General features: G+C 48.8%; 1 protein-coding gene across 8 annotated transcripts in view; it reads right to left on the reverse strand.

Annotated features, from left to right (window-relative positions):
• The window catches only part of SUN1 (Sad1 and UNC84 domain containing 1), a 66418-nt gene extending 61742 nt beyond the window's left edge, over positions 1-4676 (reverse strand). For 7 of the 8 annotated variants that reach the window (XM_057487493.1, XM_057487492.1, XM_057487491.1 and 4 more), the window contains exon 1: positions 4485-4676. The gene's annotated coding sequence lies outside the window, so the exon portion shown is untranslated. The remainder of the gene's footprint in view (positions 1-4484) is intronic. The other variant, XM_036932890.2, reaches the window with a different exon arrangement.
• Positions 4677-14606: the final 9930 nt, after the last annotated feature.

Consider the following 14606-nt stretch of genomic DNA (forward strand, 5'->3'; position numbering starts at 1 on the left):
TGGAGGAAAAACATTTGTTAAAATCCAACACTCTTTCATGATAAAAACACTGATCAAACTAGGAATAGAAGAGAACTTCCTCAACATGAAAAAGGGCATTTACTAAAACTCATGGGTAACATCGCACCCAGCGGTGGAAGACTGAAAGCTTTCCCCTTAGATCAGGAAGAAAAGGATGTCTGTTTTCACCAAGGCTATTTCAAGATGGTATTGGACGTTCCAGCCAGAGCAATTAGGCAAGGAAAAGGCATCAAATTGGAAATGAATAAGTAATACTAATTCTAATCACAGATGGCAAGATATCATATATAGAAAATCCTAATCAGGGAAATGCAAATCAAAACCACAATGAAATATCACCTCACACTGGTTAAAATGCTATTACCAAAAAGACAAGAAATTACAAGTGTTGGTGAGAACATGGAGAAATGGAAACCTTTGTACACTCTGAATGCAGTCACTATGAAAAGCAGTACGGAGTTTCCTCAAAAAATTAAAAATAGAACTACTATATGATCTAGCAATTCCACTTGTGGGTATTTATCCAAAGAAAGTGAAAACATTAATTTTAAAAGATACATGTATCAGTAGAGCATTACTTACAATAGCCAATATATGGAAGCAACCTAAGTGCCCATCAGTAGATGAATGGATAATGATGTGGTATAAGTATACAATAGAATATTATTTAGCCATAAAAAAAATGAAATTTTGCCATTTGCAATAACATGGATGGACTTACAGGATGTTATGCTGAGTGAAATAAGTCAGAGAAAGACGAATACTGTGTGATTTTGCTTATGTGTATGATCTAGGGGACAGAGAGCAAACAGAACAGAAACAGACTCAAAGATAAAGAGAACAATCTGATGGTTGCCGGAGCGGGGAATGAGGAAAATGGGGGAAAGTGATTAAAAGGTACAGGCTTCCACTTATAAAATAAGATCCATGGATGCTGTGCATGGCATAGGAACACAGTTAATGATAGGTAACACCTTTGTGTGTGACAGTGGCTAGATTTGTCATGGTGACTACTTCATAATGTACATAAATATGGAATCACTATGTTGTACACCTGAAACTAATATAATACTATGTGTCAACTATCCTTCAGTTAAAAAAGAAAGAATTCACAAAAAACAAGAGCTCATGAACAAATTCAAGCAAAGCTGCAGGATACAAGATCAACACACAATACCACACATATTTCTATACACTAGCAATGAACAATCTGAAAATGAAATTAAGAATTAAAATTACTTACAATAGCATCAAAAACAACAAACAAGAATAAATTTAACCAAGGAAGTGCAAAATAACTGGTACACTGAAAATTACAAAACACCACTGAAAAAAATTAAAGACCTAAAGAGAAAGACATTCCCTGTTCATAGGCTAGAAGACAACATTGTTAACATGACAGTGCTCCCTAAATGATCTACACAGTCAACACAATCTCTGTCAAAACCCCAGTGGCCTTTTTTGCAGATATGATAAAGCTAATCCTTAAATTCATATGGATCTACAATGGATTCCAAATAGCCAAAAATAATCTTGTAAGACTGAATTTGGAGGACTCACATTTCCCAATTTGAAAACTTACTACAAAACAGTGTAGCATAAGGTTAGACTTACAAACAGAACAGACTTGAGAGCCCAGAAATAAACCCACACATTTATGGTCAACTGATTCTCTACTGGGGTGCCAAGAACAGTCAATAGGGAAAGAATTGTCTCTTCAACAATGGTGCTGGGGCAACTGGACATCACATGCAAAAGAATGAAGGTGGATCCTTACACCTTATACAAAAATTAACTCAAAATGGATAAAAAGCCTAAATGTAAGAGCTGAAACTATAAAACTCTGAGGTAAAAACATAGGGGTAAATCTTCAAGACCTTGATTTCACAATGGTTTCTTAGACACACCAAAAGAACGAGCAATGATAACAAAAAAATTAATTGGGCTTCATCAAAATTAAAATGTTTGTGCATCAAAGGACACTATCAAGAGTGAAGAGAAAACCCAATGGAAGAAAGTATATGCAAATCATCTTACAATGCAGCCAAAAGACAACCCAACTTAAAAAATGGGCAAAGGACCTGAACAGACATTTTTCTAAAGATATACAAATGGCTAACAAGGCCATGAAGATACTCAGTCATTAGTTATTAAGGAAAAGCAAACAAAAATGAGATACTACTTCACACCCACTAGGACGGCCATAATTACAAAAAAAAGGAAATATGTGTTGGAGAGGATGTAGAGAAATTGGAACGTTCAAACATTGCTGGTGGGCATGTAAAATGGTGCAGTCACAGTGGAAAATGGTTTGGTGGTTCATCTGTAACTTGAATACAGAGCTACCATATGACCCAGCAATTACACTCCAATATGTATACCGGAAAGAACTGAAAACCGGTACTCAAATGCTTATATGCAAATATTCACAACAACATTATTCATAATAGACAAAAAGTGTAAACAACTCAAATGTCCACTAACAGATGAATGGATAAGCAAACTTTGATATATTCCTACAATGGAATATTATGGTCATAAAAAAAAGTTCTGACACATGCTACTACACAGTATTATGCTAAGTGGAAGAGCTCAGACACAAAAGGTCACCTATCGTATGAATCCATTTATGTAAACAATCCCAATTAGGCAAATTCACAGAGAGCAGATTAGTGCTTGCTAAGAGCAGTGGGTAATTGGGACTGACTGCTAATTGGTTCGTTTCCATTAGGGAGATAAGGTTCTGGGACTAGATGGTGGTAAACATAACACCACTAAGCTGTACAGGTTACAAATGGTTAATTTTATGCTTGTATTCCGCCACAAAAATTAGCTACCTCACTGCATGGCATTGACCTCCTTCTTGCCCCCCCCCCCCCCACCAAAAAATATTGGAGGATAAAACCAAGCGTTATCTAGATCAGGTAAGAGGAATAGTGGAGTTTCGGGATGCCTTCCTGAGAAGGGGGTAAGTGAGCATTTCCTTATTAATTGTTGAAAGCCCCAACCATACAGTCCTACCCAACTTCTAAAATGAGGCAGGAGGCCGGAAAGCCCAATAAAAGGACCTAAAGATAATGACACTGAGAGTTCCTCAAGGAAACCCTACGTGTCGTAACACCCAACACAGGTGCACAAGAACTCCCAAAAGACGGGGCAGGGTCCCACTCTCAGATGTGTTCAACAGAGATCCCCGACATTTCAGGAAAGACAGACCTTTATGAAATAAGAACATGTTGCTAAATTTTGGAGAAAAAAAAACAATAAAAGGCTCTAGGCAATTTAAAATATTGTGGTCAAAACAAAATGCTGAACAGATGTGTGTTAAAACAAAAGATTGAGAATATACCCTAGAAAGTGAAACAAAAAGACAAAGATGGAAAGGGGGAGAGATAAAGGTTAAAGAAAAAACAGAAAACCAGTCCAAGAAGTCCAATGTCCAAATAATAGTATTTCCAAAACGCAGAGAGAAAATAAAGAGGAAATGGTCAATGAATATAATTTGAGAAAATTCCCCCAAAACTAAACTAACTACGAGTTTCCAAACTTAAAGGAACAATGAAGCACCCAACGAAATGGATGAAAAGAGACCAAAACACACGTTTCTGAGCACTGAAGACTCAGGGAGTAAAAACAGACTGCATACAAAGGATTAAGAATTAGAGCGGCACACTCTTCACAGCAACGCTGGAAGCTGAGAGGACAACAGAGCAATCCCGCGACATTAACCAAGTTTTTTCAGCCCGGAGTTAGAGCAGGTCAGGCCTCCGCCCGGAGCTCCGAGGGGCGCATAGAAGGCCTTGGGCCCCCTCCCCACGTGCCCCAGGCTGGGAATAGTCCGGGCAAACGCGGTCTCCGGGCGACCGGTTGCCGTGAGGACCCCGCGAGACGGCGGCATGAGGGCGCCCGGTGGGCAGGTGGGCAAGGTGGGTAGAGGCGCATCCCGAGACCGACCGCCCCCGCCCCGGTTCCAGGAAGGCCGCGCCCGGGACCCTCCTTTGAGCGGCGGGGGCGCCGGACTGAGGGCGGGCAGGGGGCGAGCACCACCCCGCCCGCAACGGGACCGCGACGCCGGGCGGGGGCGTTCGAGCTGAGGAGGGGGCGCGGGGTCGAAGAGGGGCCCGGGGGAGGGGCGCTCGAGCTGTGGAGGGGGCGCGGGGCCCGGGCAGGCTGGGAAGGAGGCGCTCGAGCTGAGGAGGGGGCGCGGGGTCGGGGAGGGGGCGCGGGGCCGGGGAGAGACCCGGGGTAGGGTCACTCGAGCTGAAAAGAGGGCGCGGGGTCGAAGAGGGACCCGGGGAAGAGACGCTCGAGCTGAGGAGATGAGAAGGTGAAGCGGCCGTTGGCGGCTCAGGCGGGGCCTGCGGTTGGGCCGCTCCCCGCCTCCCCGAGAGGGGCCCCCGAGCCCCACCCCACGCCACCTCACCCCGACTCCCACCCGACCGGACCCCCGCCCCCGAGTTCACCTGCCTTACAACGCCGCTGCCTCTGCCACCGCCTCTACCCAAGGCCTAGTTCGGGCTGCCTAGACTAGGCCTACAATGCCGGCGGCAGCCAATCGCGCGCCGCGGCGGTAGTAGGGGCGGGAGCAACGCAGACGTTCACCAATCCCGGACTCACCACCTGAAGTTCCTCTGCCAATAGGGAAGCGGCCCACCCAGAGGCCTGGCCAATCGCGAGCTGAGGCAGTGGAGCGGGGCGGGAAAACAGGAGGAGCTCCTAGGCGGTGCGCGGCCGCGGGAAGACGCGGCAGTACGTGCCCGAGTGGGGAGGGCCTGCCCCCGGGCCGCCCTGGTCCCCGCCTCTGTCCTCGGCGCCCCTCCCCCAACCCCGTCCCGCCCTGTCTCAGCCCTTCCCACCCCTTCCTCCGGAGCCCGCTGGGGAAGGCGCGGTGCAGTCGGCTGCCGCCGCGTCCCAACCGCCAGCAGGTGCATTGGGGAGCTACGGTGGCCTCACCTTCCGTGGGAGACGGGCTCCCCAGCGGAGACTGTTGGGCCCCGAAGAGCCCGAGGGTGCTACCTCCGCCGTTCCCCCAGGCTTGCCCCACCCAAAGGAGACCCCACCCCCCGGCACTCGTGGGTCGCACGGTTCGTGCTCGTGACTGTGTTTGCAAACCCAGGTGCTGCGGCGTCGGCTGGGCGTCAGCTGCCGGTCCACAGCATCCCTCCCTTCCTCCGTCCTCGCGCGCGCCAGGCCCCGTGCGCTGAGCCTTGGGCTCACTCCTGCAGGTGCCGCGACCTGAGCGCAAGTGGTTACAGGACGAGGCACAGCAGCCACCGGCCACGTGTGACTATGGAGGGGGTAACGGATACCCCGGCCGAGTACTGTGAACGTAAAATGCCAAACTAATATTTTAAATAATGCTTGTGTTCTTATAATATTTTGGATATATGGGCTAATTAAATATATTATCAAGTTAATCTCATCTGTTCCTTTTTGTTTTTAATGCAGCTACTAGAAAATTAAAATTTAATAGGTGGATTCGTTATTTCTTCCAGTGAGTGTTGATAGAGACATCTGGGTAAGGGTTCCCTATTGAAGACAAACCACAGAACCAACCTTCCTCCCTGTAATTATGAAGTGACCAAGGTCAGCTGAAAAAAAAAGGTCACCAGCAACAAGGAACATACACGCATGCCAAAGGGCCCAAGGGAGAGACAAGATTCTGTGGGCTTAGTGGGACCCCAGTAGGTGCCAGATAATGAAAGGACATCTACACTGTTATGAGGGTTCTCGCAAATAAACCCCCACCCACGATTTGCAGAGGAAGAGCTAAGGGTGAACAGGCAGGGGGAGCTGGGCAGAGGAGGAAAATGAAAACATCCTGGTGGAAAGCAGTGAAACGAAAGGACTTAGAACACTCCCCAGAGAGGAGAGAGAAGCAGATGAGACTTCTGGTGCTCCAAGGGACTGAGGAGCAGTGAGGAGCAGGCGCAGACAACCCTCAACCCAGCCACCTAGTGTGGCAGAGCCCACACTCTGCTGTCCTGGGTATCCTCCGCCTGTGGGAGTCAACAACAGCAGGAGAAAGGCTGAAGCCCCGTAGACCCACCACCCACAAGTGCTGGCCCAGGGGAGTACAGGGGCTGGGGCAGGCCCCCTGCCAGAATTCTTCCTCCTGGGACTGCAGCCACCCTGAATGGCTTCATCTAGTCTGTGGCAGCTTCACCTGGATTCAACTGCTTGGTACTGATATGCACTGGACTGAACTGGCTGGAACTGGTCTGTATCAGGGAGTTGGTTTGAATGAATCCGCCTAGCCCTATAGCCCCAATAGCTGCTCATGGTCCTAGTGAGACAGTGACGGTGGGTGTAGTCAGAGTAAGGTGAGGGCCTCCAGAAAAAAGCAAGGCAGGATATTTGCAGTCAGAGCAATGTAACTACATGCAAGGAAACCCCCTACTAAAACTCCGTGTTGAACTTTCAGCTCTAGAGTCATTCTTCAGTGAGATCAGTTGGTATACCCCAGATAAAGAAGAGTAGCACGTTTATTTTATGCCAGTCATTTATAATCATGTGTAAGATTCACTTTAACATGCTAAAAAGCCCAGGCCTATGTGCTGTATTGCCTCCTTCAGAAGTGATTTTGCAAACTGGGCAAACTAATTTAGCAGGCAAGCCCAGCCATAACACAGTAAAAGGCAAGAAGGATTCCACCTTAAAGATAAGATTGCACTCTTAACTTACTCTTTAGCAAACAATGCCTCAGCTTGGGGGCTGAAGAGGTGGCCTTGTTTCATATGCCCCCAGACCAAGATGCTGGTATCTCAGGGAGAAATCAACAGAGCAGGAAGTTACTTGTATCAAGTTAATTGTAAATATTCTGAGACCACTTAGTAAGTCCACACCCCTAAGCTTTTTTTCATGTTCTGGAAAAATCCTCAACTCCCTATAAAACTCCCTGGACAACGCACCACTGCGAACTCTTGTCCCCTCCTGGAGTGAGCTGGCAGCTCTGTCCTTTCACTTCGGCTTAGTGAACAAGAACCCCTGCCTCACTTCCACCTTCATGTGCCTGCCCTGTCTCCTCACTTTAACTCCTTCCTGCTCCCTTTCCTGCGGGCCGCCTTTTCCCTTGGCCTTCCCCACTTACCTGGCCCACCAGTGATGCCGGGGTTCTTGTTTGCGGAGCGGAAGAATGAGCTTCACAAACAGTCAAGGTAGGAGAGCAAGGTACAGGCCTTTATTTAGAGATACAGGGAAAGGACAGAGCTCCCAGCTCACGCCAGGAGGGGACAAGAGAGTCCGTAGTGGTGCGTTGTCTAGGGGGTTTTATAGGCAGTTGAGGATTTTTCGAGAACATGAAACTTAGGGGTGGGGACTTGTTAAGTGGTCCCTGAATATTAAAAATTAACTGTAAGGAATTTCCTGCCTTGATTTCTCTCTGGGACACCTGCACCTTGGTCTGGGAGCATATCAAAAGGCTGCCTGCCCAGCCCCCAAGGTGGGCTGAGGTATTGTCCACTTGCTAAAGAATCTTGCCTCTTGAACTTCCTGGGTGTTAAAATGCAATCTTATCTTTAAGATGGAATTCTTCCTGCCCTTTACTATGCTGTTTACAGCTGCGTCTGCATGCTAAGTTAGTTGCTCAGTTTGCAAAATCACCTTGTCAGATCTGAAGGAGGAAAGACAGCACATAGGCCTGGGCCTTTTAGTATTTTAAAGTGAATCTTACACATGGTTACAAATGATTAGCATAATAAAACATGTGCTACTCTTCCTTATCTGGGGAACATTAACTGATTTCACTGAAGAATGACTCTAGAGCTCAATGTTTAACAGAGTTTTTAGTAGGGGGGTTTCCTTGCATGTAGTTACATTGCTCTGACTGCAGATACCCTGTCCTGCCCCCTCCGGAGGCTCTTATCCTACTCTGACTACATCCATGGTCCCTGTCTCACCAGTGCTCCCTTCATTTCAACCCCAGCATGCCTGGGCCACTCCTTGGGTGCCACTCCCTAGCCTCCTTCGGATTGGGATTGCATTCATTCAACCCATGTTCACTGGATGCTGACTGTGGGCCAGGCACTATAGCGGGTGCTGGGATCCACTCCTGAAGATCAAATTCCCACTCTCCACTCTCCCCATATTCCAGCAAGGAAGCTTTGCAGTAACAGATCGGCATGTTTGTATAAGCCTCTTACTTACGGAGGGTGGCTCTGAGTGACAGGCAATTTGGAGGGGAACTAAGCAGAAGCAGGGCTTAGGATGTGGGACAGGGCTGCCTGTTTAAATGAGGTGCTCAGGGAAGGCCTGATGGCACAGGGTGACATGCCCTGAGGTGGCATTAGGGGCCACTAGGCTTTCATCCCCCCTGTAAAGCAACAGAGTATGTGGGCCCTGGTTACCGACTGGAAAAATAAGAATTCTCAGTCAGTGGCGACGATCACGGTGAGGGAACTTGTCATGGAAACTGATGTCTAATGGGAAGGGAGACAACTCCAAGAACAAAGCTAGTTCTTCTTGAAAAAGAAAGGAGACTTATGTGTCACATAGATACAGAGATGAAGCATGGAATGCACCCAGAAAATGACCAGCTGCCGGCTGAAAAGTCTATGAGCCAGAGGATTCTGTTGATGTGCATACATGCATAATCACACACAAACACACCCTGCACAGAAAAATGTTGTTAGAGATTCTAGCCAAGTAGGGACATCATAGATTATTTTCCTTTCGTTATGTAATGTCCATATTTTGCCCAATGAACTCTATATTTTTACAAGATTTAAATGTTTAGAAATGGCAAATAGAGAAAAGTACAATAATATGCATCTTGATTTCACCATCCCAAATTAACAGCTACTAATATTTTGTCATGTTTTCATGTTGAAATTTTATTTTTTAAATAAAACTGTTCCATATGAATGAAAACCTAAATGAAAAAACACTCCTGTGTCTAAGGAAGATAACAAAGGAGACTTTTTTGTTCCCAGTAGTGGGGAAGGGTTTCTTAAGCAAAACCTCAAAAGCACAAACCGTACAGTGAAACATTGGTGGATCTGATTACATCAAAGTGAAAGATGTCTGCTTAAGAATCATACCACGGGCAAGCCAGCAGCCAGACAACAGATCAAAAGATACCTGCCACGTTTAACAGGCGGATGCCACTGCTTAAATAATTGAGAAGGTCCTGCACATCAGTAAGAAAAAGACAGGAATGCAGTGGAAAAATGGGCAAAGGAAAAGGCTAACCACGGGCAGAGAAGCCTAACGCATAACAAGAATATAAAGAGACGCTTAAGCTTACGGGCTTTCAGGGAGTGCAAATGAAGGTGAGTCCAAGTGGATAACTGGCGCCCCACAACCTCACAAACCTGCCCCAAGCCCGCAGGAGGGGATGTAAGGTGCTTACCCTATCACTGTGTGGAGGAACACACCCTCCCAGTGGGGCAGGGAGGGGACACAAGTCCACATCCGCAGGTGGACTCCCAGGGAGGCAGGTGCACCAGACACCCAGGAGAGACGGAATGGGGGTGAACTCTATGTGTCAACCTGAATGACCAGGGGGGCCCAGTTGTTCAAATGTGACTCTGGGTATGTATGAGAGGGCGTTCTGGATGAAGTGCACACTCGATGGGGGAGCTGGGGCAGGCAGATGGCCCACCTCAGCATGGGTGGGCCTCGTCCAATCCACTAAAGGTCTTGAATTGAATAAAGTCAGAGGAAGAGACAATTTTCCTCAGACTGTCTTTGAGCTGGGACATTGGCCTGCTGTTCTTGGACTTGGGGCTGGACCGATCTTGGCACCCTTGGCTCTCCCCGCCTCCAGCTCTCAGCCTCCATGATTGTGTGAGCCAATTTCTTAGACATAAAATATCTTCTCTATGTATATATCTCATATATATGATACAACATCATATATGTAAATATCTCCGATATTCATCAGTATAACTATCCCATGTGTGGTTGTGTCGTGCACATACAAATATCTCCCGTGGGCTGTTTCCCTGGAGGCCCCAGGATAATAATACACACCGTCACCCTACCTACAAAATGATGCCATCTAGGCGATCACCCGAACCCTGATGCCTATTCCACGAGGACGCGTTAAGCTAGAAAGACACGCGCCACCCACACGATGCAGCTGTCTATGGGAAGGGGGAGGTGATGGGGTGGGAAACGGCGGGAGAAGAAATGAGCCGCAGGAGGGGTCAGTGATGACAGCGCGCCTAGGGGAGGGGTTAGCGCTGCCTGGGGGGCGGAGACAGTACAGAGATTGAGGGGGTTGGTAGAGCTAGGTGATAGAAGATGGACAGGTGGGCAGGGGTCAGGTAGGTGGTGGGTAGATGGCTGATAGGCTTAGATAGGTAGGTGATAGATAGCAGATGGATAGACAGGTAGGTGATAGACGGGTGACGCACAGAGCTAAGCCCCTGCTCCTGGCTCAGCTCCGGCCTGCTCCCTGCAGGAGGCAGACGCGCTCGCGGCCCGGCCTTCCGCCGGCCCAGCGTCCAGGCCCTGCGGCTCAGGCGCACGCGAGTAGCGCACGCCCGCCGCTCCGCTGGGGCAGGACCGGATCCGAGCACCCGACAGGAGGTCCGAGCCCGAGGTGCGGGCCTACTGAACCCCGCAGCCTGCGGGAGTTGGTGGACTTGAGATGTCGCCGCTCCGAGCCATCACCCCGAAGTACAGCTTCTTAGTCACAGAGCAACAGAGACAGGCACGAGTTATCTCTGTGATGAGCGACTGATGTAATGAGGTTTTGTTTTACAGTAGAATTATTCTTCTTTATTCAAAATATTTCTTATTAAAGCATGACTAAATATTTATTGTGCACACAAACTATATATTTACATAGCATATAGATACCTACATGTATTATATAGTTATAAATAGGGCTGGGTAAACTTACATATCAGCTGAATGAATACAGTATGATTTCTTTACAGCTATATGTATCACAGAGTTAATGAAGAAGAACACATCCGATTTAGAGATTAAAGGCAGAGAAGCAACATACTTAAACTTTACTACTTTCCCATGTTTTGGAACTAAAAATAATTTTTCAAAATAACTTCATGTCACTTAACCAAAAAAAACAGACATTCCTTTTTATAATGCCTTAACCCATGGGTGTGGAATAAAATAATAGGTATTAAGGATGGAAGATGGTATATTGTGTTATTTTCCCCCAAAGGGTTCAGTGGGAAAATGGGGAGCTCAGGCCTCACACACTGAGTCTGCCAGCTGGCGCTGTGTGACACTAACCAAGCCCTTAAGCCTCTCTGAGCCCCAACTGCCTCCCATATAGCAGGATTACTAATGTCTGCCTTGTAGGGCCCTTGAGAGGGTTGGAGTCAAGGTGTGGGCAGCTTCTGGCCCCCTGGAGGCAGTCAGGAAGTAATGTCTGTTGCTACAGAGTGCTGATAGTATGGAATCTGCCTGTCAGCTGTGTCCTGGTACTTAGGAAGAAGTCAGAAGGCAGCAGAGGGTCAGCTCAGGGAGCAGAGACCACAGTCCGAGGCCAAAGCCTGCTTGAGACAGGACAGGCTCAGGACCTGTGATGGCTGGCCTGGAGGCAGGTGGGCAGCTTGCCTCCAAAACCCCACCATTCTGCACCCCCTGAGGCGCCACCATAGACTCCCACACACCAGGCGGGTAACGCTCAAGGGTGTCATGAGCCTGAAGGCGAGGGCTTTCAGGAGCATGGCTCATGTGGGGGCCAACCTCCCTGCGCTGTGGCACCAGGCTCTGGAATCTGCCATGGGCACAGCATCTGGAATTGGGCAGGTGAGGTCTCCCACTTTCCCTGCCTGGCCAGAGGCCCTGAGCCCTGCCTTTTGCACTGTCTCAGTCCCCTGGAAGGTTTCTTCACAGGATGCTCCAGGGTGACCTCATTCCTGAATCAGGGACAAGATTTATGGGGAGGAGAAACATTGCCGTGTGAGTTTTCTGTCCATGCACTGGGGACTGTACCATGTAGTGAAAATGCTTTGTTCCCAGATGTTTTGATTCAAGTATAAGTGGCACACAGTAATATTCACTCTTATAAAGTATGCACTTCACTGTGTTCTGACAAATGCATATGATTGTACCAAGCATCACAGTCAGGATACACACGTCTCCATCCCCCAAGGCCCCTTCACAGACATTCCCCTCCTCTACTCCTCCTCTACTCCTAATTTGTCTTCTGTTTCCATAGTTATACCTTTTCCAGAAGGTCATAAATGGGTCAGACAGTATGCAGCTTTTTGAGACTGGCTCTTGTGCTCAGCTGCCAGCTTGAGGGGGTTCATCCGTGTTGTTCCTTTTTATAGCTGAATAGGATTCCATGGATGAACACACATTGTTTATCCACTCGCTAGTTCAAGGATTGGCAAACATTAGGGTTTGTGGGACACAGACACCACATGCGCCCAGCTGAGTTTCAATAAAGCTTTACTTACACAAATAGGCAGCTGGCTGCACAGGCTGGGGTCCAGAGTTTGCAGAGCCTTGCACTAGTCATTGGACACGGGTTACTTCCAGTTTGGGGCTGTCAGGGGTAAAGCCTCTATAAACATTCCCATACAGGCCTTGGTGTAGATGTTTCTCATAGGTGTAGTTCTTGGTTTTATTATCTACTCCTCATTTTTCTCTCAGGAATAGTTTGTCTATATGCATTTTTATTTTTATTTTTATTTTTAAAAGCATTAGTTTTGATGGCCTTTAAATTTTTGTTAAAACCTTGAATTCAATCTATTGTTTACACCGTCATATCTATTTTGGGGAAAGATTTTGACAGATGGTTTTGCCAGCTCTGTACCCAGAGTTTCTCACTTGAGGTGGACATCCAAGCGCCAGAGCCTTGCCCCCGAGAACCTTGGCCTCCATCTCTCACCGTAGTGGCCTTCAAGGCCTCCGAGGAGCATGTGAAGGGAGGGATGAGGCAGGAGGGTCTGGGGACTTTGCCTGGGAGCACAGCCTGGGTCTGCATTCCTCTGCCTGTGGGGAATGGGTGACATGCTGCACTTCCAAAGCTTCTGTCCCCAAGGTTCCTGGCTTCCCACTGCTGCTGATCAACATGGAGCAGCATTGTACTGGATTCACATCAGGGGAAACTGAGGCAGCAGCCATGCCAAAGCCTGGCAGCAGAGCAGAGGCCAGGGGGCAGAGCCTCAGTAGCAGGGGCTGCGTCTCACTCACTGGCTGTCTTCAGGCCTGGGAAGCAGGTAGAGGGCAGCAAAGCCGTTCTGCTGAGCCCCCAGGGTGACACCACTTTTTTCTCCATGAGCTCACGCCTCCAGTTTGGCAGCAGGCTCTGTCTTTCAGTTATAAACAGAACCTGATGCCTGAGAGAGGAGAAGGAAGGATCAGCTCAGGAATCTAAGCCGAGGCTTTGTGCCTCTCCATCTGGGCACCAGCATGGGGCACAGGCAGGGCCAGCAGAGAACCAGGTAAAGGAAAGTGCCCAGCACAGCCCAGAGAGGGCTCAGCAGGGCCCCTACTTCCAGCCCAATACCAGCTTCTCCTCATGCTGGGTCTCCTCTGCTTGCTTCTGGCTCCTCCAGAAGCCAGTGTGGAGGTGGTGGGGGTGGGGGTCACCTACAAAGGACTTGTTGGCTTTACTGTCTATGGTCATACCCCATGGCAGCAGTGGCTCCCAGGCCCTGGCGTGGGTCAGGGTGCATGACTGTAGGGAGTCCCAGAAGGGATGACAGAACCCTTGGTGGGCCCTGCTCTGCCAGCCTTCCCAACATCCAGAATCCAGAGATCCCTGTGGGGACATGCTCACCGTCGACAAGGGCGTCTGCCTCTGTTTCACTCACCCCCCAGCCCTAGAGGCCACAGGCAGGAGCTGTGGGAGCTTCGTGAGCACTGGCCCTTCCCCGGTGGCTGGTGTTAAGTGGTGGGGCCAGATGGGCTCCAGGCTCCTTGTCGCCCAGCTGCTGTTGACTCCCGCCGTTCCTCAGCTCGTGGCCACCTCGCTCCATTGCTACCTCCGTCTCTGCCAGGTCCCCACAACTCTGTGTGTCTCTTCCTTCCTTCTCCCTCTCTTAAATGGTCACTCGTTATTGGCTTTAGGGCCCCCTGTAATCAAGGATGACCTCGTCTGGAGAGCTGTACCTAATTAGCTCTGCAAACAACCCTATTCCAAATGAGGTCACATTTGAGGTTCTGGTGGACACATCCTTTGGGGGTCACTAGTTAACACCTGCTGAGCGACACTGCCCCTCAATTCTTTGCTGAGCAAAATAGTTTGCACCCCAAGAACCAGACCCACCAATCTCCCCCTCAGACTCCTCATTTCTCTCCTTGAAAGAGCTGCCTTGTGCCCCTTCTTTCTCTACTTCCCTTTCTTTCTCTGTTGCACCCCCCTTACCACCCACTGAAATAACTCTTGCTGAAGAAACCCATGACCTCTGGTTCTCTAAAGCCCCAGCCCAGATTCGCATCTGTGGACCGGACCACCCCTGAGCTCCGGATGCAGATGAGGCCCTCTGCCCACCTCTTCTTGGGACCCTCGGGCTCTTCGGTACGGAGAGGCTCTCCGCTCCTCTGCATCAGGAATGCTGTGGCTCTGCCTTTCAAGAATGTCCCACCCCCTCTGCAGCTATAACCGAGACCCAGGACACCGTCAGTCTCTGCTCAGATCACCATCTGAGCCT

Source organism: Manis pentadactyla, chromosome 10 (genome assembly GCF_030020395.1).
Source record: "Manis pentadactyla isolate mManPen7 chromosome 10, mManPen7.hap1, whole genome shotgun sequence".
Taxonomy (NCBI): Eukaryota; Metazoa; Chordata; class Mammalia; order Pholidota; family Manidae; genus Manis; species Manis pentadactyla.